Raw genomic sequence first — 27,784 nt, forward strand, 5'->3', positions numbered from 1 at the left:
TATTTACCAATTGCATTTATACTCTGTGCCTTCCCACTTACTCATTTGAAAAGTATTCTTTTAGAGGGCTTTGTGTTTCCTGGAAAGATATCAAGAGGTAAGTATTAATGTCCTTAACTGTGGAACTGGGAAACAAGTAGAAGGGTTTTGCTAATGCCGCATAAGGCTGACTAGACGGACCTAGAAGTCATCATCTCCACTTGGTGGGCCAATGTTTGTAAAATTTTTGAGGTTTCCTTGCCACGAAACTTTAATGATTTTCATGGTTTTCTGCTCCCAACTCATTTTACTGAGGGTGAGGGCTTTACTGAAATCATGTGAACATGCATTTTTCATATCACTGTTTATGTTTTGTGTTACCCTTTGATGTATCATAAAGGGCCTTTGAATTTTGTGGGAGCACAATCTGGAAAACATTTTTTGAGTAATCATAACAATAGTTACCATTTTTGAACAATTATAATGATAGTTGTATCTTTCTAGCTTAATACTTTATATGTCTTCATTTAGTTTTGTTAACAAACTTATGAGGTGGGTACTATTTTCTCCATTTTACCAACAAGGAAAATAGCAACAGAGATTAAGTAATTTGAACTAGCTCATATGGCTGGTAATTTCACAGAATTCCAACCATAATACCTTTTGAAAATTTGACAGAATGATTCTAAAGTTCATTTGGAAGAATGAACCTGTAAAGTAAGAATAGTTTTGAAAGTAAAGTGTGTGTGTGTGTGTGTGTGTGTGTGTGTGGACTTGTACTAGAGTGTATACAAATAAAACTATGATAAAACAGTGAGTAGTCGCTCTGGAATAGAACATTGGAACAGAATAATAAATTTAGAAATATATAAAGCTATGTAGAATTATAAAGATGGCATTTCACATTAGTTGAGAAGGAATTTCAAAATTGTGTTGACCACTTGGCTAACTGGAAAAAACCAAAATGGAATCTTCCCTTAAAATGTAAATAAAATCAACGTGAGTTAAATATTTATATATAAGATGTGAAGTCAGAGGACACCTGGGGGGGCTTTTTTGGTAGAGCATGTGACTCTTGATCTTGAGGTTGTTAGTTTGAGCCTCATGTTGGGGGTAGAGATTACTTAAAAATAAAATCTTTAATAATTTTTTAATGTTTATTTTTTGAGAGAGAGAACATCTGCACGATTGGGGGGAGGGGTAGTGAGAGAGGGAGACACAGAATCCAAAGCAGACTCCAGGCTCTTTGCTGTCAGCACAGAACCTGAGGTGGAGGGAGCTCTAACCTATGAACTATGATATCATAACCTGAGCTAAAGTTGGGCGGACATTTAACCGACTGAGCCACTCAGGCACCCCAAAAATCTTTAAGAAAATGTGAAGTCAGGGGCGCCTGGGTGACTCAGTCAGTTGAGCTTCTGGCTTCGGCTCAGGTCATGATCTCATGGTTCGTGGGTTCGAGCCCCGCGTCAGGCTCTGGCTGACAGCTGGCTCAGAGCCTGGAGCCTATCTTTGGATCCTGCGTCTCCCTCTCTCTCTCTGACCCTTACCTGCTCACGCTGTCTCTCTCCCTCTCTCAAAAATAAATAAAACATTAAAAAAATTAAAAAAAAATGTGAAGTTAGAGAATTATTACTTTAAAAAAATGGGTAAACATTTTTCCAATCTTGAAATGGGATGAGCTGTTTGTTCTAAGCATGACTGTAAAGGCAGAATCCATAAAATGGAGGATATTGTTTGAATTAACAACCTGTAGTTGGGAAGAGCATTATAAAGACAAATTTATTTGCTTAGTATTTGTATAACATATTTAGGGGGTGCTTACCATGTGCCAGGCATTTTCTCAGGTGTAGGGGATCCAGTGATGAGCAAGGCCCGGCAGATTGTCGGGGAAAAATTTTGCATCATGTGTTGGACTTAAGTTTAATGATCTTAATATATCTAGTATATGGGCAAAAGACATGAATAGATAGATTATATACATAGAGAAATAAAAATAACTAATATAGATAAAAACATAATTTTTCACTTATAAAAAAGTAACACAAAACAACAAACAACACAAAACAACTTCTTCCACTCTCTCCCACCCAGTCTAGCAGACTTGCATGTATGTAAGTGTTAATATTGTATTGGCATAAGAGAGAGGAAATTGGCACACATACACTGGTGTTAGTAGATATTTATCTTTGAACATCTTTTTTGAAGGACATTTTGGTTCTATTCAAAGCATTAAAAACCTGTGTGCCCTTTGACTCAGCAGCTTCTCTTCTCAAACTTAATTTGTAAGTTTGTAAAGAAGATGTTTATTTAAGAATTGTCTTTGTAGTTTTTTTTAGCATAGCTAAAATCTGGAAAAACTTAAATGTTAAATAATGGGGGATTAGTTAAATAAATATGGTACTTTTATCCAGGATAATACCTTATAGCTAATGGGCTTGATGTTCTAATGACTTGGAAAGCGTATATTTTGTTAAGTGAAAGGGTTATGAAATTATATGTGGTATGATCACGTTTTTATAGGACTATCCCTATATTCGTCTACAAGTCTAAAATTTACACAAAAGTCTAAAATGGCATATATCAGGGGTGCCTGGGTTGTTCAGTCAGTTAAGCCTGGAGCCTGCTTTGGATTCTGTGTCTTCCTCTCTCCCTGCCCCTACTCTGCTCACACTCTGTGTCTTTCAAAAATAAAAATAATAAAAACATTGAAAAAACCCAAAATGTCATATATCAGAGGTAGCTAGGTGGGTAAGTCTTTTGGTTAAGCATCTGACTTTGGCTTAGGTCATGATCTCTTGGTTTATGAGTTTGAGCCCTGTATCAAGCTCTGTGCTGACAGCTCAGAGCCTGGAGCCTGCTTCACATTCTGTCTCCTTTCTTTGCCCCTCCCCCATTCATGCTCTGTCTCTCTTTCAAAAATAAATAGATATTAAAATAATTAAAATGGCATAGTTCAAATGTAAACTAATGGTGATTTCGTTTGATTGGTAGGGTTTTTGTATGAATTTAACTTAAAAATAAACATTTTTAAAAGAACAGTTTTAGATTTATAGAAAAACTGCAAAGATCATGTAGTTTCCATATATCCAACCCCCAGTTTTCCATGTTAACATCTTATGTGAGTATGGTGTATGTGTTGTAAAAAATGAACTAATGAATATTGACATATTATTAATTAAAGTCTATAGTATAATAATATTTCTTTAAAATTTTTTCTAATACATGTTTATTTTTAAGAGAGACACACACACAGAATCTGAAGTAGGCTCCATGCGCTGAGCTGGCAGCACAGAGCCTGATGTGGGGCTTGAACCTATGAGCAGCAAGATCATGATCTGAGCTGAAGTTGGACACTTAACTGACTGAGCCACCTAAGCACCCCCTCTTTAGTTTTTATTTTTATTCTTTTATAAATTTATTTACTTATTTTGAGAGGGAGCATGTGTGTGTGACCAGGGGAGGGGCAGAGAGAAAGTGAGAAAGAAAGAATCCCAAGTTTGATGAACCCCAAGTTCAGTGCCGAACTTGAACCCAGGATCTCTGTGAGATCCTGACCTGAGCCAAAACCCCCTGAGCTCAAACCCAGGAACCATGAGATGAAGACCTGAGCCAAAACCAAGAGTTGGATGCTTAACTGACTGAGCCACCAGGTGTCTTGGATTTCTTTAGTTTTATCTAATGTCCTTTTGTTTTCTTTTTTCAAAGTTTATTTATTTTGAGAGAGACCGAGACAGTATGAGTTGGGGAGGGGCAGAGAAAAAGGGAGGGAGAGAATCTCAAACAGGTTCCGGGCTGCCAGCATAGAGCTCCATGCAGGGCTGGAACTCATGAAACTCTGAGATCAAAATCTGAGCCTAAACCAAGAATTGGGTGCTTAACCGACTGAGCCACCCAGGCACTCCTCTAATGTCCTTTTTCTATTTCAGGATACCACAGTACTTTTTTTTTTTTAATGTACTAATGCTTTAGTTTTAAAAAGTTTTTATTTAAATTCCAATTAGTTAACTAACACAGAATGTAGTATTAGTTATAATATAATGATTCAACACTTCTACATATCACTTTGGTGTTCATCATAACACTCATCACTTATTTAACTATCTCTAACCCCCTTCCCTTCTGGTAACTATCAGCTTGTTCTCTGTAGTTAAGAGTTTATTTCTTGGTTTGCCTTTCTCTCTCTCTCTCTTTTCTTTGCTCATTTGTTTTCGTTTTTTAAATATCTATTTAAGTAGTCTCTACATCCAATGTGGAGCTTGAACTCACAACCCCGATATCAAGAGTCTTATACACCACTGACTGAGCCAGCCAGGTGCCTCTCATTTGTTTTTTAAATTTTACATAATGAGTGAAATCATATGGTATTTGTCTTTCTCTGACTTATTATGCTTAGCATGCATGGTACTCTCGAGCTCCTTCTGTGTCATCACAAATGGCAAGATTTAATTTTTTCTTTGGTCTAGTAATATCCATTGTGCATGTGTGTGTATGTATGCTACATCTTCTTTATCTACTCATCAGTCAGTAGACACTTGGGTGCTTTCCATAATTTGGCTATTGTAGATAATGTTGGTATATTAATTTTTTATCAGTGGGTTAAATTCCAGGGAAGAAAGTATGAGGGGGAAAAGGAAATGAGGTAGGGAAAAGGTGAAAACAAATAAGGAACGTGCAGTTAAGGTGGCTATAGCTTCATTGCAAACAAAGCTGGTTGCTTGATCTTCCATGGCATCTCTGGAGAAGTCACATGAAGCTGTTGCCTTTTAGAGCTATTACACAGCAACACACTTTTAATAATTATGTCTCTCTCAGATCCTCTTAGTTATGATAGTTTCTCATACTGTTTTTTGGCATATGAAAATTTATTGTTGTCATGTTTTCACTATTAAAACTTATGATCTTAGTCCTTCCATCTTGCCTTTGTATAAGGCCAAAAGAGAGACATTGGCTACTTTGACAGCCTTAACACAAACTCCAAGAATGTCACTGACAGCATGACCTTTGTGACCAAATCCAACAACCAGAAACTCATCATTTTCTTCAATAAAATTCAAACAACCATCATTGGGTACAAGGGCTGTGATTTCGTTTTCTTTTTTTTTTTCCTGCCGTTCTTGATCAGCTGGACTCTAACATGGTTCCTGATAGCAGAATATGGTTATTTGGCTTCAACCTGTTTTTGCCAGCATAATTCCCTTTGCATGGGAAGTGCCTCCAAAAGGGTTGGCCTTTAGGGCTTTGCGTAAATGGGCATGCTTGTACTTTTTACCATACTACTTCTGATCCCATCTGTGGCTATGGAGATTCTTGACAGTATAAAGACCATGCATGACACTTGCCCATCTTGCCTGTGCCATGGGCCTGAGCAAAAGAGCTGAGACTTTCTTTATTTTTGATAACCTTGACAGTTTTGAAGAGTACTGGTCAGTATTGTGTAACTTGTCCCTTAGTTGGGATTTGGTATTTTTTTCATGATTAGACTGGGATTAGAGTATATACACTATCAGCACGACTTGTTACTCTTGGTGTTGACTTTTATTACCTGCCTGTGACTTCTTTTTTTATGCATATTTTGAAATATGTTTTTTAAATGCTTATTTTAGTTTTGAGAGAGAGTGAATGGACGAGGAAGAGAGAGAGGGAGACAGAGGATCCAAAGCAGGCTATGTGCTGACAGCAGAGAGCCCAACAGGGGGCTCATGTTCAGGATCTGTGAGATCATGGCCTGACCTGAAGTTGGATACTTAACCAACTGAGGCACACAGGCACCCCTGAATTTGCTTTTTAAATGTTTGCTTTTCTATATTTCTTTTTCTGTACTTTTTCTTATGTTTTTCTTAAAAAAAAAACTTGTGTTACTTGTAATGTAAAAAATGTTATAACCTTCTTTATGGTTATGTCAGTCAGTATTTATAGCATTTATAATAAGCAGTACATTGAAAATTGATAGTGTGGAAAGAGGAGAATGAAGTTATGTTCAAAGAAAATAACTGAATAAGTTGCTGGCAGGACTAATTATAGACAAGAATTAAAGGCATTAGTATAGTATGGCCTGTTTTAATAGTCTTTAAACTATTTTAGATCTCTGTTCTATAAAGAAAACATGATTCTGGTAATCCTGAATTAGATCTAAATCCAAAAGTGGGGAAGCAATTATTCAGTTATGCAGGACAGGAGAAGAATATAAATAAGATCAGGGGCACCTGGGTGGCTCAGTTGGGAAAAGCACCTGACTCTTAGTTTCAGGTTAGGTTGTGATCTCGTGATTTGTGGCATCTAGCCGTGCATTGGGCTTTGTGCTGATGGTGTGGAGCCTGTTTGGGATTCTCTCTCCCTTTCTTCCTCTCTCTGCCCCTCCTCTGCTTGCATGCTCTTTCTCTGAATTAAAAAAAAAAAAACCAAACTAGGGGCACCTGAGTGGCTCATTGGTTAAGCCTCCGGCTTCGGCCTAGGTCAGATCTCAAGTTCGTGGGTTTGAGCCCCGCATCAGGCTCTGTGCTGACAGCTAGCTCAGTGCCTGGAGCCTGCTTCTGGTTCTGTGCCTCCTTCTCTCTCTGCCCCTCCCCCTCTCATGCTCTGTCTCTCTCTGTATCAAAAATAAATAAAACATTAAAAAAAATTAAAAAAAACCAAACTAAAAAAATATAAATATCTTAAGAGTAGACCAATTAAGTTGTTCATTCAACAACAAATAATTAATGAGCCTTACTGTATGCCAGGTATTATACTAGGTCTAGGGGTTGAGCAGTGAATAAGTCCTTTCTCTCATGGAATTTATATTCTGGTTAGACCCTCGATTAAGTAATAATATGATTTTAGATGTTTTAAAAATCCTTTGAAGAAAACAGTATGATAGAATTGTGAGTGGTGGTGGTGGGTTTGGTGGTTCTTTTAGATAGGTTGTCAGGTAAGGCTTCTCTGAATGCTTGAGCATAGTGAGAATGCTTGAGCATTAAAGAGACCTGAATGGTAAGGAGCATGCCATGCCACCATGGATCATTTCAAATGATGAGAGATAGTACTAATGCAGAGACTCTGGGGTGAAAATCGGTTTGTGATTTTTAAGGAAGTGCAGAAAAAGACTAATGTGCTGTAGTTGGAAGATTACTGGAGTAATAATTGGAAGTGGTATTGGTGGGATACAATGGTAGGAAATGATACTGGGTAGTTGGTGGTCTCAGATGGTAAAGAGTCTGGTACACCAGAAGGGCTTTGTATTTTATTCTAAGTGTGATGGGTTTCACTGGATAGTTTTATAAAGAAAAATGATACAGTCTCATTTATATTTTAAAAAGATCACTTTGACCGCTATAGAGAGAAGAGGGGCAGTAGGAGAACATTTAGGAAGTCACTGGAATGGTAAGATGAAGTATGATGGCTTAGATCAGGGAGGCAGTGATGGAGGCAGTGAGAAGGGGTCCGATTCAGGGTACATTTTGAAGGTAGAACGAATAGAATTTGCTGATAGGTTAGTTATGGATGGTGAGAGAAAGAGGGACTCAAAGATGGTAACATTTTTTAGCTAGAGCAACTGGCGCCATGTACAGAGGTGATAAGTAGAAGGAGCTAATTTGGGGTTTACTATGAAGTGTTTAATTGGATAGTGTTGAGTTTGAGATACCACTACATATCTAGTAATAACCATTGAGTAAGCAGTTGAATGTTTAAGTCTGGAGCTTACAGTCAAAGTCAGGGTTGTGAATATACTATACATTTGGGGTGCCATCAGTAGGTAGTGTTTTAAAAACATGGATTTGATAAGATCAGGGAGTAAAGAGGGTCAGTCACTGAGCTCTGAGACTCCATTGGAAGCATAGGCAGAAGAATAAATTATACTTAGATTTCGTTTGTATCTTCATAAGCACAGTATTGAGCTGTGTCTGTATGGTATAGTATTAAATCATGCCTTTGAGGTGATTGTAATATGACCTCTTTGTTATGAACTGATTCTGCAGGTTATTGTCACTACCTACCTGAATATTTCCATGTTGTGTCCACTACCTGGGGGCATAAATTCCAACTTCCATAGCTTTCATACCAGATCTATCATTGTCTACTCTACTTCTCCCTCCACTATCTTGCCATGCCCAGTGTGGTCTGCTTGTGTATAGCCCTGTGTTTTTCAGGAACACTTTCTCTCCTTCTTGCTTTTTGCCTCAAACTCCTACTCAGTCTTCAATGTCCAGCTTACATTTGGTGTGTAATTTCCACAGATAGAGGTTGGCTCCTCACTGCATGGTACTTCCTCAGCTCTGTTTTTAGTACTTTATAGCAGAACACAAAATCACTTGTTATTTTGACTTTTTTATTCATTTGATTTTTCAGTGCATAGCATGTGGTAGATGTTCAGTCATAATGCTTTGAAAAAATTTGGAAGTTTTGTTTTGGGAAAGTAATTACAACTAGATCTTACAATACACAATAGTATGGATTGTTAGCTGAGATGGATTTTTTTAATGGTCAGTTTTTGGTTTTAATGATACTGTGATAGAATTTAGTACGCAGTTTAATGAAATGGTGTCAGTTAGAGTCTTAATTTGGAGACATTTTAGGAGTGTTTTAATCTCTAGGGCTGAATAATGCTTATTTCTTTAGAGGCAAGCTATTATAATAGATTCTTCCTTCTCTTGCCTACTTTCCCACCCACCTTCTCAGTACTCAGGAATTCTGTTTTAACATTACACGTGTACTTTGAGCTCTTTGCTGGGGAGGAAGCCTAATGTAATAAATCCAGTAGAGTCAGCAGTACTCGCTCCAGGAATGTCCATTAAACTGTTGCTTGGAGGGAGACTTAATGGTGTGAACTGTAGGTGTGAGGGTTTCCCTCTGTGAGCTCAAAGTAGGGTTAATTATTTTGTCACTCAATCCTAAGCATGTATGGAACACCTACCATATATGGGCATTGTATGAGGTGCTGTGGGGGACACACAAAAGAAATAAAAGACGTGGTTCTTTGCACATGAATCTCTGACAACTTAGTGGAAGAACTGAAACGTAACATTAAAAAATAATCTTAACAAGCAGTGTATCATTAAGTGCAAAGTACTTTGGTATAAATCAAGTACTTTGCATTTCTTAAGGACATAATTATATTCTCAGGGTTATATGCAGTCTTATCGTGCATCAGTTTTCAACATTTTGACTTGATTTTCAATCTCTGCATTTTCTCCTATTCTTTAACATTTTTAGTTTCATTAAGGTACTGATTTGGTTCTTTGTTGGATATAATCAAAGCCCGATGTAGGAAGAAATTGTCCTGCCAGTGCTTGCATTCAAACATTTTATTTTTTCATGTCTGCAAAGCAAATGTGTATACATAATTTGAAAAAGGTAGAATGCCATTTATGCTTACAAGTGTGACAGTGGCATACTTTCTAGGTATAGGTTTTTGTAGACATTTTTCTACCTAAAGGTGGGGAGAAGAGTATAGAACATATGAAACAAATTGTGTGTATCAATGAGTTTAAAAATACTGATTTTTGTATTTGAATTACAAGAGCAGTTTTATAATTCAGGTTCGAAGAATTGAAAAACCTAGGTAAGCACAAAGAAGGAGATAAGAAATTTTTTAAATAAAACTTTTATTAGTGTTTTATTTATTTTTAAAAAATTTTAAAAAATGTTTTATTTATTTTTGATACAGAGAGAGACAGAGCATGAGAGGGGGAGGGGCAGAGAGAGAAGGAGACACAGAACTGGAAGCGGGCTCTAGGCTGTGAACTAGCTGTCAGCACAGAGCCTGACGCAGGGCTCGAACCCACGAACGTGAGATCTGACCTGAGCCGAAGTCAGAGCCTTAACCAACTGAGCCACCCAGCTCCCCAATGTTTTATTTATTTTTGATACAGAGAAAGACAGCATGAGAGGGGGAGGGGCAGAGAGAGAGGGAGACCCAGAATCTGAAGCAGGCTCCAGGCTCAGAGCTGTCAGCACAGAGCCTGACATGAGGCTCAAACCCACAAACTGTGAGATCATGACCTGAGCTGAAGTTGGACACTCAACCAACTGAGCCACCCAGGTGCCCCAAGAAATTTTTTTTAAAGAGTTTATTTTTTACATCCAGCATGGGGCTCTAAGTCATAACACTGAGATCAAGAGTTGCATACTCCACCAACTGAACCAGCCAGGCACCCCAGAAGATAAAAATTTTTAATATGCTATCACTGTTAACCTTATTGATATTTTATTTTATGCCTTTTTGTTTCAGTGGAAAGTTTTGTTCTTTTAGTAAATAAAATGAATAGCTTAGATACCTTTAAAAGCAAGTGGCTGTTGTCTTTACATAAGGTTTATCTAATCAGATTTATCTCTACGCAGTTCTTCAGTGGCTTTTCAGAGTGAATGGAATTAAGTTGAGACAAGTTCAGATTCTTTAGCACATGAAGCCCGCTACTGTATAGTTTACCTCGTTTGCCATGCATCTCCCTCATACATATCTTTGGTTTATCTGTACTATATGTACTACTTCCAGGTCTGTAGACAGGGGTTGGCAGACTTTTTCTGTAAAGGTCAAATAGTAAATATTAAACTTTTTTTTTCAATGTTTGTTTATATTTGAGAGAGAGACAGAGACAGCATGAGCAGAGGAGGGGCAGAGAAAGAGAGAAACACAGAATCTGAAGCAGGCTCCAGGCTCTGAGCTATCACCACAGAGCCTGATCTGGGGCTCAAAGTCGTGAACTATGTGTGAGATCATGACCTGAGCTGAAGTTGGACCCTCAACCAACCGAGCCACCCAGGTGCCCTGAGTTTTTTTCTTTTTTTTTTTTTTTTTTAAGTTTGTCTTTATTTTGAGAGAGGAAAAGAGTGCTGTGTGAGAGTAGAGAAGGGGCAGAGATAAAGAGAATCCCAAGCAAGATCCATGCTCTCAGTGCAGAGCTGGGACTTGAGCTCACGACCTGTGTGATCATGACCTGAGCTGAAATAAAGAGTTAGATGCTTAACTGAATGAGTCCCCCAGTGCCTAAAACTGGAGAAAAGAAAAAAAAGTATATGACGATAAGGTGTATGCTAAAAGAATCAGCCACATAAAAGTTGAAAATTTGCCCCTTGGGAATTGGGAAATCATTGGAGTGGAGGATCCCTGTCTTTTGTAATAAGCCACTGTATGTATTTACCTCTTTAGTCTCTGTTCATAGATAACTTTGATAAAACAAAACAAAACGAAATTAAAGATACTGATAAAGAACAAGAACAAAAAACCCTAGTCAGATTCTGAGTCTCCTTTACAAAGCCATGAAAAGCAATCAGTCACTTTTTGCTAAATATATCTGGTGACAGCTTACCACTTTTTGATGAAACTTGTATTACTGTTGTGCGGTTTTAGAGGTCAGAGGTTTTTCCTTGTACTGACATGAAATCTTCCACCCAGAAATTTCTTTTCCAGGACCCTCTAGAACATATGGAATAGTCCATTCCCACTTCCATGACAGCCTTCAAATGACCATTTACATTATCATCCTAAAAAAAGAATTATCTTCATAATTCATTCTCACATCTTAAATTTTCTAGGCAGCGGTAATGAAAATCATCTTTGATTTTGAGACCAATTATCATGAAAGCCTTGCAAGTTCTCATGGACTGTTCAGTAACTTATGACTGTTGTTTGGATGTTGATTTATTGATTCTGCATAGACTTTCAAGGAATTCGAGGAAAGGTCCTCTGGGCTCGGTAGAGCACTATCACATGCTACAAGATTCTGTCCTTACTGATAGTCAACCAGTGTTCTTGACGAGAGCCCAGGTCTCTGTACTCTCTCACCTCAACACAAATTCTTTTTATACCTGAGGTTTTGCCTGGAGTGATTGGATATGGCCTGTTTCTTTCTTATTTAAGCATCTTAGTCCTAATGTGGGTTGCTACTAACAGTTTTAACATTCTGCTGCAAAACCAGCAGCTCACTGCCTACTCTGCCCATGCTCTCTGGAGAGGGAAGTGATAACCATTCTGGTCCTTTGTTGCACTTATAGCAAAGCCTGGACATAACATGTGTGGAAGAATAGAGGAATAGTTAGTAAATTGTAGTATTAAAAACAAAATACAGGGGTGCCCAGGTGGCTCATTTGATAGGGTATCTGATTCTTGATTTCAGGTTCATGGGTTCAAGCCCCGAGTTGTTTTGAAACCTACTTAAAAAATAATAATAATAAAATACAAATTAAAAACTCTGTAGTGACTTGGAAAATATGTTCTCAAAATAATGTTAAATGAAGAGTAGAACCCCAAATGCCAAGATTATTGCTTTAAATTATGAAAAAGATGTATGTATATATGATAATATATATATTCATGTGGAAATTCAGAGGTTATGGTTAGTGGCAAGATTGTGGGTATCTGAAATTGTTATGTATTGTTTTATTTATTTGCTGTGTTCCTCACTAGAATGTAAGCTCTATGAGGGTCAGAGATTTTTGTCTTAGAACAGTTCCTGGCCTATAGTAGTTTTTCGATAAATACTTGTTGATTGTTAAACCTCTAATAATGCTTATTAAAATTAAACAAAAAGAAAAAAAACTTGTCAATGATTTTCTTAAAATTTTTAAATGTTAGTTTATTTTTGAGAGACTAAGTGTGAGGGAGGGGCAGAGAGAGAGGAAGACAGAATCTGGAGCAGGCTCCAGGCCCTGAACTATCAGCACAAAGCCTGACCTGGGGCTCGAACTAACAAAGGGTGAGATGAACTGAGCTGAAGTCAGACACATTTAACTAAAGGAGCCACTCAGGTGCCCCTCAGGTGATTTCAGTCTTTGTTTAATATATTTAATACATCATAGGTTCTGCATATTCTCACCACTTTTACTGGCCTCTTTTGGCCCTCTTTTTAAAAAAATGTTTTTTATTTATTTTTGAGAGACAGAGAGAGCGCAAGCAAGGGAGGGTCAGAGAGAGAGGGAGATACAGAATCTGAAACAGAGTCCAGGCTCTGAGCTAGCTGTCAGCACAGAGCCCGATGTGGAGTTTGAACCCACGAACCATGAGATCATGACCTGAGCTGAAGCCGGACGCTTAACTAACTAAGCCACCCAGGCACCCCTCTTTTGGCCCTCTTAAAAGATGATGCCCCAAGAGTGCTTTGGTGACTCAGTCAGTTAAGGGTCCAACTTCAACTCAGGTCATGATCTCAAAGCTCGGCTCGTGGGTTTGAGCCCCCAGTTGGGCTGAGAGTTCAGAGCCTGGAGCCTCCTTCCAGTTCTGTGTCTCCCTTTCTCTCTGCCCCTCCTTTGCTTACCCATGCGCATTTTCTCTCTCTCTTTCTCTGTCTCAAAAATAAACATTTAAAAGGGATGCTTGGGTGGCTCAGTTGATTAAGGGCGGCTCAGGGTATGATCTCATGGTTTGTGGGTTTGAGTCCCACATCAGGCTTTGTGCTGACAGCTCAGAGTCTGGAGCCTACTTCAAAATTTTGTCTCTCTGCTTCTTCTCTGCTCATACTCTGTTTCTGTCTCTCTCAAATATAAAATAAAACATTAAGAAAACATAAAAAAAAAGATGCCCAAACAATAATTTAGTCCAGATTTAGGCAAGCCAGCTTAGCATATAGAGGAATTATTTACTCTATGATCTGGATACCACCCCTCCATTTTAGAGTTTTTTTGGCAGATGTTGGCTTATATTGAACTTAATTTGTTGGTATTGAAAATTTTAGTTTTGCTAGGGGTGCCTGTCTGGCTCAGTCAGATGAACATGTAGTCTTGATTTCAGGTTTGTTAGTTCGAACTCCATGTTTGGTGTAGAGATTACTTGAAAGTAAAATCTTTAAGAAAAAAAATTTACTTTTCCTAATACATTTTTATAAGAATTGCCAATTCTTTCCCCAGTTTGTTTACTTGCTAATATAATAGAACTGGCCAGCTTGGGTTTCATGTGTATTTTTGTCTTGTTCACTTTCAGTGGAAGTGGTAATACGTAATAGAACATTTGGAGTGCCTGTCTGGCTCAATTGGTAGAGCGTGTAACTCTTGATCTAGAGGTTGTGAGTTCAAGCCCCACATTGGACATAGAGCTTACTTTAAAAAAATAGTAGTAGAATATTCAAAAGATGAGTAGTCAGAAAATAAACAAAACTACTGGAAATCTACACATTTTATGGTTATTCTTCAAATATTTTATGATGACTTTGCATTTCCTGGGGGCCGCCTTTAGAATTCCTGGAAAGGCAGGAAGTAAGTACCTGGACAAAAATCAGAAACTGATCTCTTTGGTACTGTCGTCAAGTACATTGCAAACATATTTTTTCCCGGGAAAATATGCATTATAGTCTTATCCTCATTTCCCAACATCATATTCAAACTCTTGTCAACTGCTATAGGCCCTCCATTTTCCTGGCTGTCATTGGTTTTTACATTCATAGATTAGGGGTTGGCAAATTTTTTCCTGTAAAGGACCAGATAGTAAATATTGTAGGCTTTATTGGCCAGAGGGTCTGTGCCTCACCATTTCAACTGTGCTGTTGTACCACAAAAGCAGCCATAGATGATACATAAGTGAATGAACATGGCTGTGTTTCAGTAAGACTATTTACAAAACAAAAACATTAGGCCAACAAACATACATTAGGCCATAGACCTACACTTTTACCATTCATGAAGAGAGAATAATAGAAATCTAGGTTGGAAGTAATTTTCCTTTAGAATTTTTGAAGTATTTATATATTTATTTTGGGGGGAGGGGGAGAGAATCCTTAGCAGGCTCAGCGGGCTGTCAGTGTACCCATAGCCCTCTAAGGGGCTCAGTTTCATGACCTTGAGATCATAACCTGAGCTGAAGTCACGGGTTGGATGCTTAACCCACTGAGCCACCTTGGAGCCCCCACCACCACTTTCTGAATGCCTCTTACAGGTTGCTTAAATTCTCATCACTTTTCCTTATCAGTACAATAGGGATAATAATATCTACCTCAGGCTTGTTCTGAGGATTAATGAGATTAAGAATATAAAGTACTAAAAACAATGCTTGGCATATAGTAAGCACTTACTAAATGGTGGTTGCTATTATTATCAATATAATCATCATCTTACCAACAAAATGCTTTTTTTAGTGGTTTTGGCAGTTCATAACTTCCTCTTGCAACTGTAGGATTCCTGTGATGTGGAGTCTTTTGTTGCTCTGTTGTTATTGTGAAGTTTTGATTTCATAGACAAAGTTTGGGATAGCTTGAAGTGTTACTAGAAGATTTTAAGGTCAAGGAATGGGAATGGGATAGTCCTCTATCCCTGAGCCTAATAGAGAAAATAGAGTCACGTAGATTTTGGTCCCAAGTTGTACTCCCTGAGTTAGAGGGAGAGGTCAGGGTACATGTGTACTTTTCTCTCTGCCAGGTGACCTGTTAACCAGGATTATTTGTATTAGTGTCAATCATAGTGTTTTCCGAGCTGTTTAGTATTTATATTTTCCAAATGAAAGCTTTTCAGCATTGCCTGGTACTTTTCAATTCTTTTAAAGTGTTACAACTGCCTTTTTATTTTAAATAGTGTCATTTCTTGCAACCAGCATTTTATATTGTCTCTGAGAATTTAAGATAATTAGATCAATAGAGGTAACCAATATTGTTGCCATTTGAAATAGTAGATTTGAAAAGCGCAGATTTTTCCAGATTGAAATATTTTTAATTTTTATTTGCGTTTTTGAACATATTTGTTATTCATTTACTATTGATAACTTAATATTTTAAAATAACTTTTTTTTTTAATGTTTTATTTATTTTTGATACAGAGAGAGACAGAGCATGAGAGGGGGAGGGGCAGAGAGAGAAGGAGACACAGAACCGGAAGCAGGCTCCAGACTCTGAGCTAGCTGTCAGCACAGAGTCTGATGCGGGACTCGAACCCACGAATGTGAGATCTGACCTGAGCCGAAGTCGGAGGCTTAACCGACTGAGCCACCCAGGCGCCCTAAAATAATTTTTTGAGCAGGTTATTTTTCTTGGAGGTAACAGGAATGGAATGGAAAACCTCTATGAATTAATAATCTGTATAAAAGTTTACCAATGCTATGATTAACTTTAATATATTTAAAACTATTATGGGGCACCTTGGTGGCTCAGTTGGTTAAGCGTCCGGCCTCGGCTCAGGTCATGATGTCATGGTTTGTGGGTTCGAGCCCCAGGTCGGGCTCTGTGCTGACAGCTATCTCAGAGCCTGGAGCCTGTCTCCCTCTCTCTCTGACCCTCCCCTGTTCACGTTCTCTCTTTCTCTCTCTCAAAAATACATAAAATATTAAAAAAATAAAAGACAATTATGTGATTATGTGGCATAGTCAGAAAATTATAGCAATACGTAATCCCAAGGAATCTAATAAATTGAGGGAAGAGGGAAATACTTCACTGACCAATAATATTTATTTATTGGTGCACTTGGGTAGATCAGTCAGTTAAGCTAAAATCTTTTTATATAGAAGCATAATTTATTTCCTAAAATTCTCCTTATTTATTTATTTTTTTATGGATGGATGAATAAATGTTTTATTTATTTTTTTATGGAAAATGATGACATTTTCCTTAAGAATGGTATGCTAGTAAAGATGTGGAGAAGATCAGACCTCCCCTGCATTGTCTTTATGGGAAATGGGGAATCATAAAAGTTGTGTGTTGTTGAAACGTTTTTATTTTGGGGACAGTCGGTTAAGCATCTGACTTTGGATTTTGGCTTGGGTCATATATAGTTTCCTGGTTTGTGAGTTTGAGCCCTGCATGGGACTTGTGCTGGCAGCGCAGAGCTTGCTTGGGATTTTCTCTGCCTCTCCCTCCAGTGCTCGCTCTCTCTCTCTCAAAAATAAATAAATAAACATTAAAAAAAGGTCTTAGTTTTGATGAGCTTAAGATTATGACATATATTTACCTTGCCGAAAAACGTCAGCAGCATTAAATTCAGCTGGTTATTTTACTAGTGTTTGGTCCAGTGGTGTGAGAAATTCATTCCCATTCTTGGAAAAATAACCTACTTCTGTGCCAGGTATTGTGTTAAATGGCATTATCTAATTTAATTTCCTAAGTGGTCTTTTCTTCCTGACCTCAGTTTCTTTTTTTTTTTTTTTTTAATTTTTTTTTCAATGTTTATTTTTGAGGGACAGAGAGAGACGGAGCATGAGCTGGGGAGGGGCAGAGGGAGAGGGAGAGACAGAATCTGAAGCAGGCTCCAGGCTCTTAGCTGTCAGCACAGAGCCCAATGCATGCTTACACTAACAGACCAGAATATCGTGACCTGAACTGAAGTCAGACGCTTAACCTACTTAGCCACTGAGGCGCCCCCTTAGTTTCTTATAGTGTAATTAGTATCGTATATATAGTATAATTTAATACAGAGAGGTGCTGTTAAATCAGAGATGGCTGTTAAAATGCTGTTACGGTCATGGTCATGTCATGCTGTAAACCCTCCAATGGCTTCGTATTTCTAGCAAAATGAAAGCTAAAATCTTTGCAGTGGCCTGTAGGGTTCTATGTTGACCTGGTCCCCTCTTAATTTCTCTGACCTCCATCTTTTACCATTTACCCTCCACTGTCTGCCCTATCCTTAGACTCCTTGTTTTTCTTTGATAGTGCCCTTTCATTTTTTATTTCTTCTGTCTGGAACTACATGACTTGTTTCCTCAATTCTTCTATGTCTTGATTCAGATTTTGCTTTTTTCCCCTTTCTCTCCTCTCTATTTTGTTTTCTGTAGCATTTATTACTAGATAACATATCATATTATATTCTTGTTTATTTTGCTTGCTTGATGTATCCTTTATTAAAATTTAAGTACCACAGGGCAGGGATTTTTGTCTATTTTGTTCACTGCTGTTTCTACATCTGATGGAACAATGCTGGTATACAGAGTAAGTGCTCAGGAAATGTTTGCTGAGTGAATAAATTGCTACTGTACTGTGACATGGGCACTGTTACTGCTTTCATTCTGCAGGAAGAAACTGAAGGTCAGAGAGGTTAAATAATTTGCATAACGTGACAGTGTTCTTAATCAGCCTGCTGAATAGCTTTATTTCCTATTATATCTCACCTTTTTACTAATAGACACTGTTTTTGTGAGTGTCATGTACATATTCAAGCTTCTGTGCCTTCCTTCATGTTATTTCCTCAGTGGGAATTTTCTTCTTTTCTGCTCCCTGCTTAGGTAGAACTTACTTTGCAGAAAAATGGTGATTTAGAGAAGAGTCAAGGGTATGAAGTGCTCAAACTCACTTTGGGAGGTGGAAAGATGAATACTGTGAACTAAGGTCATACGTTGGGAAACTCATGTACCATCAGGGATCAGTTTGGCTAGAATGAGATTTTGTTTAGGGGTGTGATAGAAACTACAGTTAGAGAGGGGGAAAGCATTACGGCCCTTTAAAAAAGTTTTTTTTTTTAATGTTTTGTTTATTTTTGAGACAGAGAGACTCAGGGCATGAGTGAGGAGGGGCAGAGAAAGAGGGAGACACAGAATGGGAAGCAGGCTTCAGGCTCTGAGCTGTCAGCACAGAGCTCGATGCCCGGTCGAACCCAGGAACGTGAGATCATGACCTGAGCCGAAGTCGGAGGCTTAACCGACTGAGCCACCCAGGCGCCCCTATGACCCTTTTATGGGGAACTTTGAGCTTCCCACTAAGGAACTGGTGTTTTTATCTTGCTGCTCTTGGAAGGTTTTTGACTGGAAGAGTGATAAGGAGTAACACTGCTTTTATAAAAATGTTTGATTTTGCTGTGGTAATAAGAATGGCTTGGAGCAGGAAGAAGCTAAAATTAGGAAGAAGATTTAGGAGATCATTATCCTGGTATAGTCTTGAAGTGAGTCAGTAGGGGCTGAAATTGAGAAGTGAGCGTGGAGGTGCTCCTAAGTGGCTCAGTCAGTTAAGGGTCTGACTCTTGATTTTGGCTCAGGTCATTATCTCGTGGTTTGTGGGTTTGAGCCCCAGGTTGGGCTCTGTGCTGGTAGTGAGGAGCCTGTTTGAGATTCTCTGTCTCCCTTTCTCTCTGCTCCTCCCCTGTTCACCATCTCTCCCCCTCTGCCTCCCCCTCTCCCCCTCTCAAAAATAAACAAACATTAAAAAAAAAGAAGAAGAACTTAAGATTCAACCCCCCACCCAAGAGAGAGGTGAGAGTGGAAATTAAAGCATAGAGATGAGACAGTTAAAATATGGCTTATAAAAGTGAAACTCCTTACTGTGGTCTGCAACCTGCTACATGATTTTATCTTTGCCTATCTCTGCAACCTTACCTCCTTTCACCTTTCCTTTCACTCTCTAACCTGTAGCCACCACCCAAGCTATTTCTTTTCTTTGAATGGGCTGTTTGTCTTGACTTTAATACCTTTTGGACTTGCCTTCTCTTTTCCTTGAGTGTTCTCCTCTAAGTCTGGTTCCTTCCTGTCGTTTAGTCAGTTCACAATTTATATCCCTTCTCAGGTCTTTCCTGATCACCAGGTTTAAAATAACCTCCCTTATTACTTACTTGTTTTTTCCTGTCATCATAGTGTAAAATCATTATTTGGGTTTAAAGAGAGAGTTTGCCTGGCGTATTATTTTTTTCTTTCCTGAGCATATTCTTTTAATTTTTTAAAATTATTTTTGGGGTGTCTGGGTGACTCAGTGAGTTAAGCCTTCGTCTTTGGCTCAGGTCATGATCTCACAGTTGATGAGTTTAAGCCCTGGGTTGGGTCTGTGCTGACAGCTTGGAGCCTGAAGCCTGCTTCAGATTCGGTGTCTCCCAGTCTCTCTGCGCCTCCCCTGCTCATGCTTTGTCTCTCAAAAATAAACAATTAAAAAATCATTAAAAATTATTTTTTATTAAAAAATTTAAATGTTTATTTTGAGAGAAAGTGAGAGCACAGAAGCAGAGGAGGGGCAGAAGGGGGTTGTATATAGGATCCTAAGAGGCTTTGTGCTGACAGCAGAAAGCCTGATATGGGGCTTGAACTCAAGAACTGTGAGATCATGACCTGAGACAAAGTCAGATGCTTAACTGACTGAGCCACCCAGGCGCCCCAGAGAGAGAATATCTTAAGCAGGCTCCATCCTGCTGACACAGAGCCTGATGCAGGGCTTTAGCTCATGAACCTTGAGGTCATGACCTGAGCTGAAATCAAGAGTTCATCACTTAACCTGCTGAGCAATGTCAGTATAAAGTATGATCGAAGGGGAGTATTTAAGGCAGGGAATGCTAGGAAATAAAAGATGAAGGGGCTTTTTGAGACCACAGTGTGGATTATCTTGAAAATCAGGACAACTCTCTTTCATTCTCTCTTAAAATAGATCAATATTCTAAAACAGCCAGGGGTTGGGTGGGGTGGGGGTAAGTGTCTGGGTGGCTCAGTTGGTTGGCCGCCTGGCTCCTGATTTTGGCTCAGTCACGGTACCATGGTTTGTCAGTTTGAGCCCTGCATCCCGCTCTATATTGACAGCATGAAGCCATGCTTGGGATTCTCTCTCTCTCCCTCTCTTTCTCTGTACCTCCTTCACTGTCACTCTTTCAAAACAAACAAACAAACATATATGAATCTATAAAAAGAAAATCAGGACAATTAATGGACAGATATTTACATGAAAATAATTCATTTGTTTTGCAAACATTGTATTGAAATAAAATTTCAGAAACATAAAGGGTCATTCTTTGAGATGGGTGAGGAAACTTGCAGCAGTATGATTTATTTTTTTTAACATTTATTTATTTTTAAGAGACAGAGAGAGACAGATCATGAGCAGGGGTGGGGCAGAGAGAGAGAGATACACACACACGCACAGAATTAGAAGCAGGCTCCAGGCTCTGAACTGTCAGCACAGAGCCCGACTCAAGACTCGAACTCACGAACTGTGAGATCGTGACGTGAGCCGAAGTCGGACGTTCAACCGACTGAGCCACCCAGGCACCCCTTATTCATTTTTTACAAAGATTATTTAACCTTAGGTGATCCTTATACCAGATTCTTTTCCAAAGGAGAGGATAAAGTCCTTTGCAATCTTACTAAAATTTTACCTACAGTGCTTCTTTTTTTGCTGGTGGGTAAACATAAAACTTACCAATTTAACCGTTTTTGATAGTACATAATAGTACATAAAATATTTACGTCATTGTATATCATTACCATCTGTCTCCAGAACTGTTTTTTCTGTCTAAACTGAAACTCTGTGGCCATTAAAACCACTAATTTTCCATTCACTTTTTTACTAGGCCTTGGCAATTACCATTCTACTTACTCTCTCTATGAATTTGACTTTGCTGGGTATCTTATATAAGTTGAATCATATAAAATATTTGTCCTTTTTTGTCTAGTTCATTTTACTAAGCATAATATCTTCAAGATTCATTTATATTGGTAGCATGTGTTAGAATTTGTTTCCTTTTTAAAGCTGAATATATTCCACTGTATGGATATACCACATTTTGTTTATGTATTCATCAGTGGACATTTGGGTTGTTTCCACGTTTTGACTACTGTGAATAATATTGTTAGGAAAATTGCAGTAGAAGTATCTGAGTTCCTACTTTCAGTTCTTTTAGGTATACACCCAGAAGTGGAAAAGCTGGATAATTTGGTAATCCTTTGTTTAACTTTTTGAGGAATCACTGATTGTTTTCCGCAGTGACTGCTCCATTTTATATTCCCATTTGCTATGCACAAGGTTCTAGAATTTCTCCACTCTGTTGCCAAAGCTTGTTATTTTCTGTTTCTTTGATTGTAGTCTTCTTAATGGGTATGAAGTGGTAAGTAGCTCATTATGGTTTTGATTACTAGTATTTTGATAGAGATTGCATGAATTTGTAGATTGCTTTGGGTGGTATGGACATTTTAACAGTATTCTTCCCATCCATGATCATGTGTACTACCACTTTTAATTTTTAAGTTTATTTATTTTGAGAGGGAGGGAGAGTGCATGTGAGCTGGGGAGAGGCAGAGAGAGAGGGAAAGAGAGAATCCCAAGAGAGAATCTCTGCTGACAGTAGAGAGCCTGATGTGGGGCTCAAATTCACGATGAACTGTGAGATCATGGCCTGAACCAAAGTCGGATGCTTAATTGACTGAGCCACTGAGGTACCCCATACCACCAGTTTTTAAATTGAGTAAATTTTTGAGTTGTCTTTTGGGTTTAAGTCAAGGTTCTTGATAATACAACATTACCACTTAGTCTATCACATGTTGACATAAATTGTGGTAGAATATACCTTGTTATTAGGAGATTGTCATTAACTATTAAGTTATAGTATAGGAAGCCACTTAGTTGGGATGATGGACTCTAATTTTTCATGTAGATATTTTTAATGATATGATTACCATTGTAAATTATCCAAATGTTACATAATCTCCTACTGGAAGATGGAAATCATCATTGTACTTTTTAAAAATTTTTAAAAGTGTTTGCTTGGGGCGCCTGGGTGGCTCAGTCAGTTAAGCCTCCGACTTCGGCTCAAGTCAGATCTCACGTTTGTGGGTTCGAGCCCCTCGTCGGGCTCTGTGCTGACAACTAGCTCAGAGCCTGGAGCCTGCTTCCAGTTCTGTGTCTCCTTCTCTCTCTGCCCCTCCTCCTCTCATGCTCTGTCTCTCTCTGTATCAAAAATAAATAAAACATTAAAAAAAAATTAAAAAAAAAAGTGCTTACTTTTGAGAGAGAGAAAGGGAGAGTGAGCTCGAGTGTGAGTGGTGTAGGGGCAGAGAGAGAGGGAGAAAGAATTTGAAGCAGGCTTCAGGCTCTGAGTTGTCAGCACAGAGCCTGATGCAGGGCTTGAACTCATTAACTCTGAGATCATGACCTGATCTGAAGGTGTACACTTAACTGACTGAGCCACCCAGGCACCCCTATGCAGATGGATTTTAATGTTATTAACGGAACTCCTTCATTTGCTCACTTTAGTAGTCCTATAACCTCACAGTCACTCTGAATGGAAATATTTTCAGATGTCATTCACCTGATAAAAAGATGAGTAAAGTAAGTTATACTTTTGCCTAAGATACAATATTAAGTTTTGATTTTTCTTCAAAAGAAATACAGAATAGGGGATGCCTAGGTGGCTCGGTAAGTTGAGCACTATACTCTTGATTTTGAACATTGTACTCTTGATTTTGGCTTGTGTCATGGTCTTGCGGTTTGTGGGATCAGGCCCCACACTGGGTTCTACACTGGCAGTATGGAGCCTGTTTGGGATTCTCTCTCTCCTCTCTCTCTCTACCTCTCTCTCAAATAAATAAAAAAATCTCATTCTCTTTAAAAATAAAAAAAAGAAATAAATCACATATATCTCTAGAAACATGAAAGCTCAAAGCAGTGAACACTAAAAGCACTGGATAATGTGTTAATAGCTACATTAAAACATCTTTAAAAATTTTAATAGTTAATGTTTACTTATTTTTGAGAGAGAGCGTGAGTGGGGAAGGGGAGAGAGAGACAGAGACACAGAATCTGAAGCAGGCTCCAGGCTCTTAGCTGTCAGCCCAGAGCCCAGCCGGGGGGGGGGTCAAACTCACGGACAGTGAGATCATGATCTGAGCCAGAGTCAGATGCTCAACCCACTGAACCACCTAGGCGCCCAATAGGTACATTTTTAGTATAAGTACAGAGTCTTTGTAAGGTTGCCAAAGACATCTGGTAATCTGAACAGTTAAAATTGTGTACCTCCAGAGGAAGTGTGCAGTGACATTTGGTATCACTTTTTGGAATTAGCTAGAAAGAGTTGGTGTGCTCAGTGTAGAATTTCTTCTGTCTTCCTGACAGTATATGTTCCATTCTTCCAGGCAGAATGTTAGCCTAGCTTACAAACTTCAAAATAGAATGTAGATGATGAGGACGTGAGCTCCTCAAAGGATTTCTTTCACTTTTTATACTCTGTGCATACTACAGAATCTGGCACCTAGTAGGCATTTAGGAAACATTTGTGAAATGAAAGCATGTGAATAGTCAGTTGATTACAAACATTCAGTCAGGTAAAAATCCCTGCTTGGCATTCTCTCTCTCTCCTTCTTTTCTCTCTCTGCTCCTCTCCTGCTTGTTCTCCCTCAAATTAAAAAAAAACCTTACTAGGGGCGCGTGGGTGGCTCAGTCGGTTAAGCGTCCGGCTTCGGCTCAGGTCATGATCTCACGGTTTGTGGGTTCGAGCCCCACGTCGGGCTCTGTGCTGACAGCTAGCTCAGAGCCTGGAGCCTGCTTCGGATTCTGTGTCTCCCTCTCCCTCTGACCCTCCCCTATTCCCACTGTCTCTGTCTCTCAAAAATAAATAAAGAACATAAAAAAAAGTTTATTTAAAAAAAACCTTAATAAAATTAAAAATAGCTTTCTTTCTAAATTTTTTTATTTTTCCATTTACTTAATGATGTTATAGATTTATGGATGTGTATAATTAATGTATGTGTGTATTTTCTTTATTTTCCATATTGTTAGTTTACAGAACTTCACATTTTTTATGCAGTCAAATCTTTTCTATTTAATTTTGTTTTTAACGTTTATTTACTTTTGAGAGAGAGGGACACAGAGTGTGAGCAGGTGAGGGTCAGAGAGAGAGAGGGAGACACAGAATCAGAAGCAGGCTCCAGGCTCTGAGCTAGCTGTCAGCACAGAGCCCAGTGTGGAGCTCGAACCCACAAACCATGAGATCATGACCTGAACTGAAGTTGGCCACTTAACTGACTGAGCCATCTCGGCACCCCCTGCAGTCAAATCTTTATTTTTGTTTTTCAGCTTAGAAAATGATTCCATCTTCTTCCCCCTCCTGCCCAGAAATTTGATAGTCACTTTTGTTTTGTTTTAGGTTCCTACTCAAGGAATGGAAGTGTGTGTTGAGACCATAGAGTTTAGGAAATCATAGGCTTATAGTTAGAAACTGAGGGTATGGAAGTGTCAGAGATTGTTCAGGGGGAGTGTTTAGCCGAAGAGAAAAGGGCAGGACATTGGGGAGGGCTTCAGTAGAGAACCAACAGGTAGGTAGGTAATTTGGAAATGATGTTAAAAAGGAAGTCATTGGTAGGAAAATAAGGAGAGAGGGACCTAGCAGCGTCCAGGAGGGATGCAAGTTTCAGGAAGGGTAGAGAGATCAGTAGTGTCCATTAGCTTGGGACAAAAATTGAACACCGGAGGATAATAGCTGAAGAGTGGTTATTGGGGGTGGCCACCAGAAAATCACTGGAGATCTTTTTTTTCTTTCTTTTTTAAAAAAAATTTTTAAAAATGTTATTTATTTATTTATGAGAGACAGTGCGAGCAGGGGAGGGGCAGAGAGAGAGGGAGACCCAGAATCCGAAGCAGGCTCCAGGCTCTGAGCTAGCTGTCAGCACAGAGCCCGACGCGGGACTCAAACCCATGAACTGTGAGATCATGACCTGAGCCGAAGTCGGACGCTCAACTGACTGAGCCACCCAGGCGCCCCTGGAGATCTTTAATAAAGAATATTTTAGTGGAGAAATGAAAGTGCAGTACAACTCTTAAGAGTTTGGTAGGGAAAGAGATTGGGTCACACCTTTGTAGGATAGGAAGAGTTAAGGATTTTTTTTTTAAGGGGAAGAGTTGAGCATATGTATAAAATGTGGAGATGTAGTTACAGGATAGGGAGATATTGTGAGTTGGAAAAAGGAGTTAGTTGAAGATTCTGGGAACAGTTGAGGGTTCTAGGTTTAAGGGTCTGGGTAGGGCTAGTTTTAGAAAGGAGAGATACCCTCTCCTTTAAGATGGATAGGATGGAGATAAATGGCTGAGGACATAGTAGGAGAGATAAAATTTGGAGGTGATTATGTCTAATTGCCACCTTTTAGCTATGTGGTTTATAATCAATGAACAGCTTAGGTTTTAGGTTTTTTTTTTGGTAAAAATATTAATACTTGCCTGGACTGTTTTATAGATTTAAAAATGAAGAAAGTATACGTTAAAATGCTTGAGAAACTTAAAATTCTATACAAATCTATAGCTTATTGTTAGTAAAGTGTTTGAGAAAGTGATTTGCTTTGTATAGAGTATATAAAGCTTACTAAATAAAATGTTTGAAATAGAAAAAAGGTGCTGAGGATGCTGGTGTTGTAAGTTCAAAATGTGAGAGGCTTGTCGGTCTTTATCTTCTATCTGGAAAGGTTTCTTTGCAAGTCAGGTATGTGTTTTAATAAGAAATGCTGCTGATATTAGCACTTGAAATCATTTAAAATGTTGATGATGGGAATAATTAGGGGGAAATGTGTGGGAAGAAATCTACCTAGAAACAACTCATAGTGAATTTTTCAGTAGTTTGACATGACCAGGCAGAAATTCTGCATTTTCATTTGTGTCTTCTTTTTGTTCTTTTCTGAAAATATTTGAAAAAACTTTTGAAAAAAATGGAACTTCAGGTTTTTACGAACTCTTAAGGATTTGGTGCCTCACATTTATTTGTGTTTCGCTTTTTCCCATCATCTTTCGATGCTGCCATAATGATGCACATGAATGTCTTGTCAGGTGCTCTTAAGAGCCTTAACAATGCTGAAAAGAGAGGCAAATACTAGGTTCTTATTAGGCCATTCTCCTGAGTCATCATCTGATTTCTAATGGTGATGCTGAAGCATGGTTGCATTAGTGAATTTGAAATCCTTGATGATCACAGAGCTAGGAAAATTGTGAACCTCACAGGAAGGTTAAACAAGTATGGAGAGACCAGCCCCAGATTGGATTTACAACTCAAGGATCTAGAAAATGGCAGAACAATCTGCTCCCATTCTGACAGTTTGATTTCATTATACTGACAGCCTCATCTGGCATCATGGACCATGAAGAAGCAAGATGAAGACACACAGGAGGAAAACTCCTGGAATTCTTTTTCTAGGGATGTAATACATATGTGCAAATGAACAAGCACAAGTGGGGGGGGGGTAGAGAGAAGGGTACAGAGGATGCGAATCAGGCTCTGTACTGACAGCTTGATGCGAGGCTTAAACTCAGGAACTGTGAGATCATGACCTGAGCTGAAGTCGGATGCTTAACTGACTGAGCCACCCAGGCGCCCTGAGTCCCAAACCTTTAGACACTTCACTTCCAGGCTCTTTTTCCCCTACTATGTGTTTCTCAGGTTTATTTTTGTGGGCTTAGCAATGAGCATGTGCCAAAGAACAAAGGGAGGAGGGACTGAAAGTGTCTGTGTCACCTCAGGGAATGTACATTTGTTCCAATCAGACTACTTTTTACCTTCCATGGGCCTGAGAGATGTCCGGATTAGGTTGTAACCTCTGTAGTACTCAGCCAATGAGGAACCAGGGGAGGGACTTGCGTGCTAGGAGATAAATTGTTTGCCATAACTGCCCGGAGTGTGCCTGTCCATCAGACACCAGCTCTTGCAAGTACATTGATTAAAGCCTTGCTTCACTGTGCTCCGAATATCCATGTCCCTCCTTTTATTGGGTCAGTGGGCTTATTTCTGACACGGGTACGGGTTCTTTTAATGTTTATTTTTGAGAGAGAGAGAGAGAGAGAGAGAGAGAGAGAGAGAGAGACCGAGGCAGAGAGCAAGGGAGACAATCTGAATTAGGCTCCATGCTGTCAATGCAGAGCATGACGTGGGGCTCAGGCTCATGAACTGAAATATGAGATCATGACCTGAGCTGAAGACAGTCACTTAAACCAACTGAGCTGCCCAGGTTCCCCTACAGATATAATTTGTATATGTAGAGAGTCTATCACAAGGTATTTAGTAAAATAAATAAGTTTGCATTGTGCTTTTCTTAGCACTCTAAGTTCAGTTACCATTTCCATTCCTTTGCCCTTGCTTATCATCAGTCCTGGGTTTCTATTTATGATTTCTGAGTGCTGAGGATGACTGGAGAAAACCATATAATTGAGATAATTGTTTCATTATTGATACATGTTGCTTAGTCAGATTTGGCCCTTGATATTGTACT

The 27,784-nt window shown here is 38.8% G+C and overlaps 2 pseudogenes; one reads left to right on the forward strand and one right to left on the reverse strand.

The window, feature by feature from the left end:
- Positions 1-4,874: 4,874 nt before the first annotated feature.
- Positions 4,875-5,312, reverse strand: LOC115302293 (annotated as a pseudogene).
- Positions 5,313-26,323: 21,011 nt separating this feature from the next.
- On the forward strand, positions 26,324-26,715 carry LOC115300771 (annotated as a pseudogene).
- The last annotated feature ends 1,069 nt before the right edge of the window (positions 26,716-27,784 follow it).

This window comes from Suricata suricatta, chromosome 9, assembly GCF_006229205.1.
Source record: "Suricata suricatta isolate VVHF042 chromosome 9, meerkat_22Aug2017_6uvM2_HiC, whole genome shotgun sequence".
In the NCBI taxonomy this organism is placed as follows: Eukaryota; Metazoa; Chordata; class Mammalia; order Carnivora; family Herpestidae; genus Suricata; species Suricata suricatta.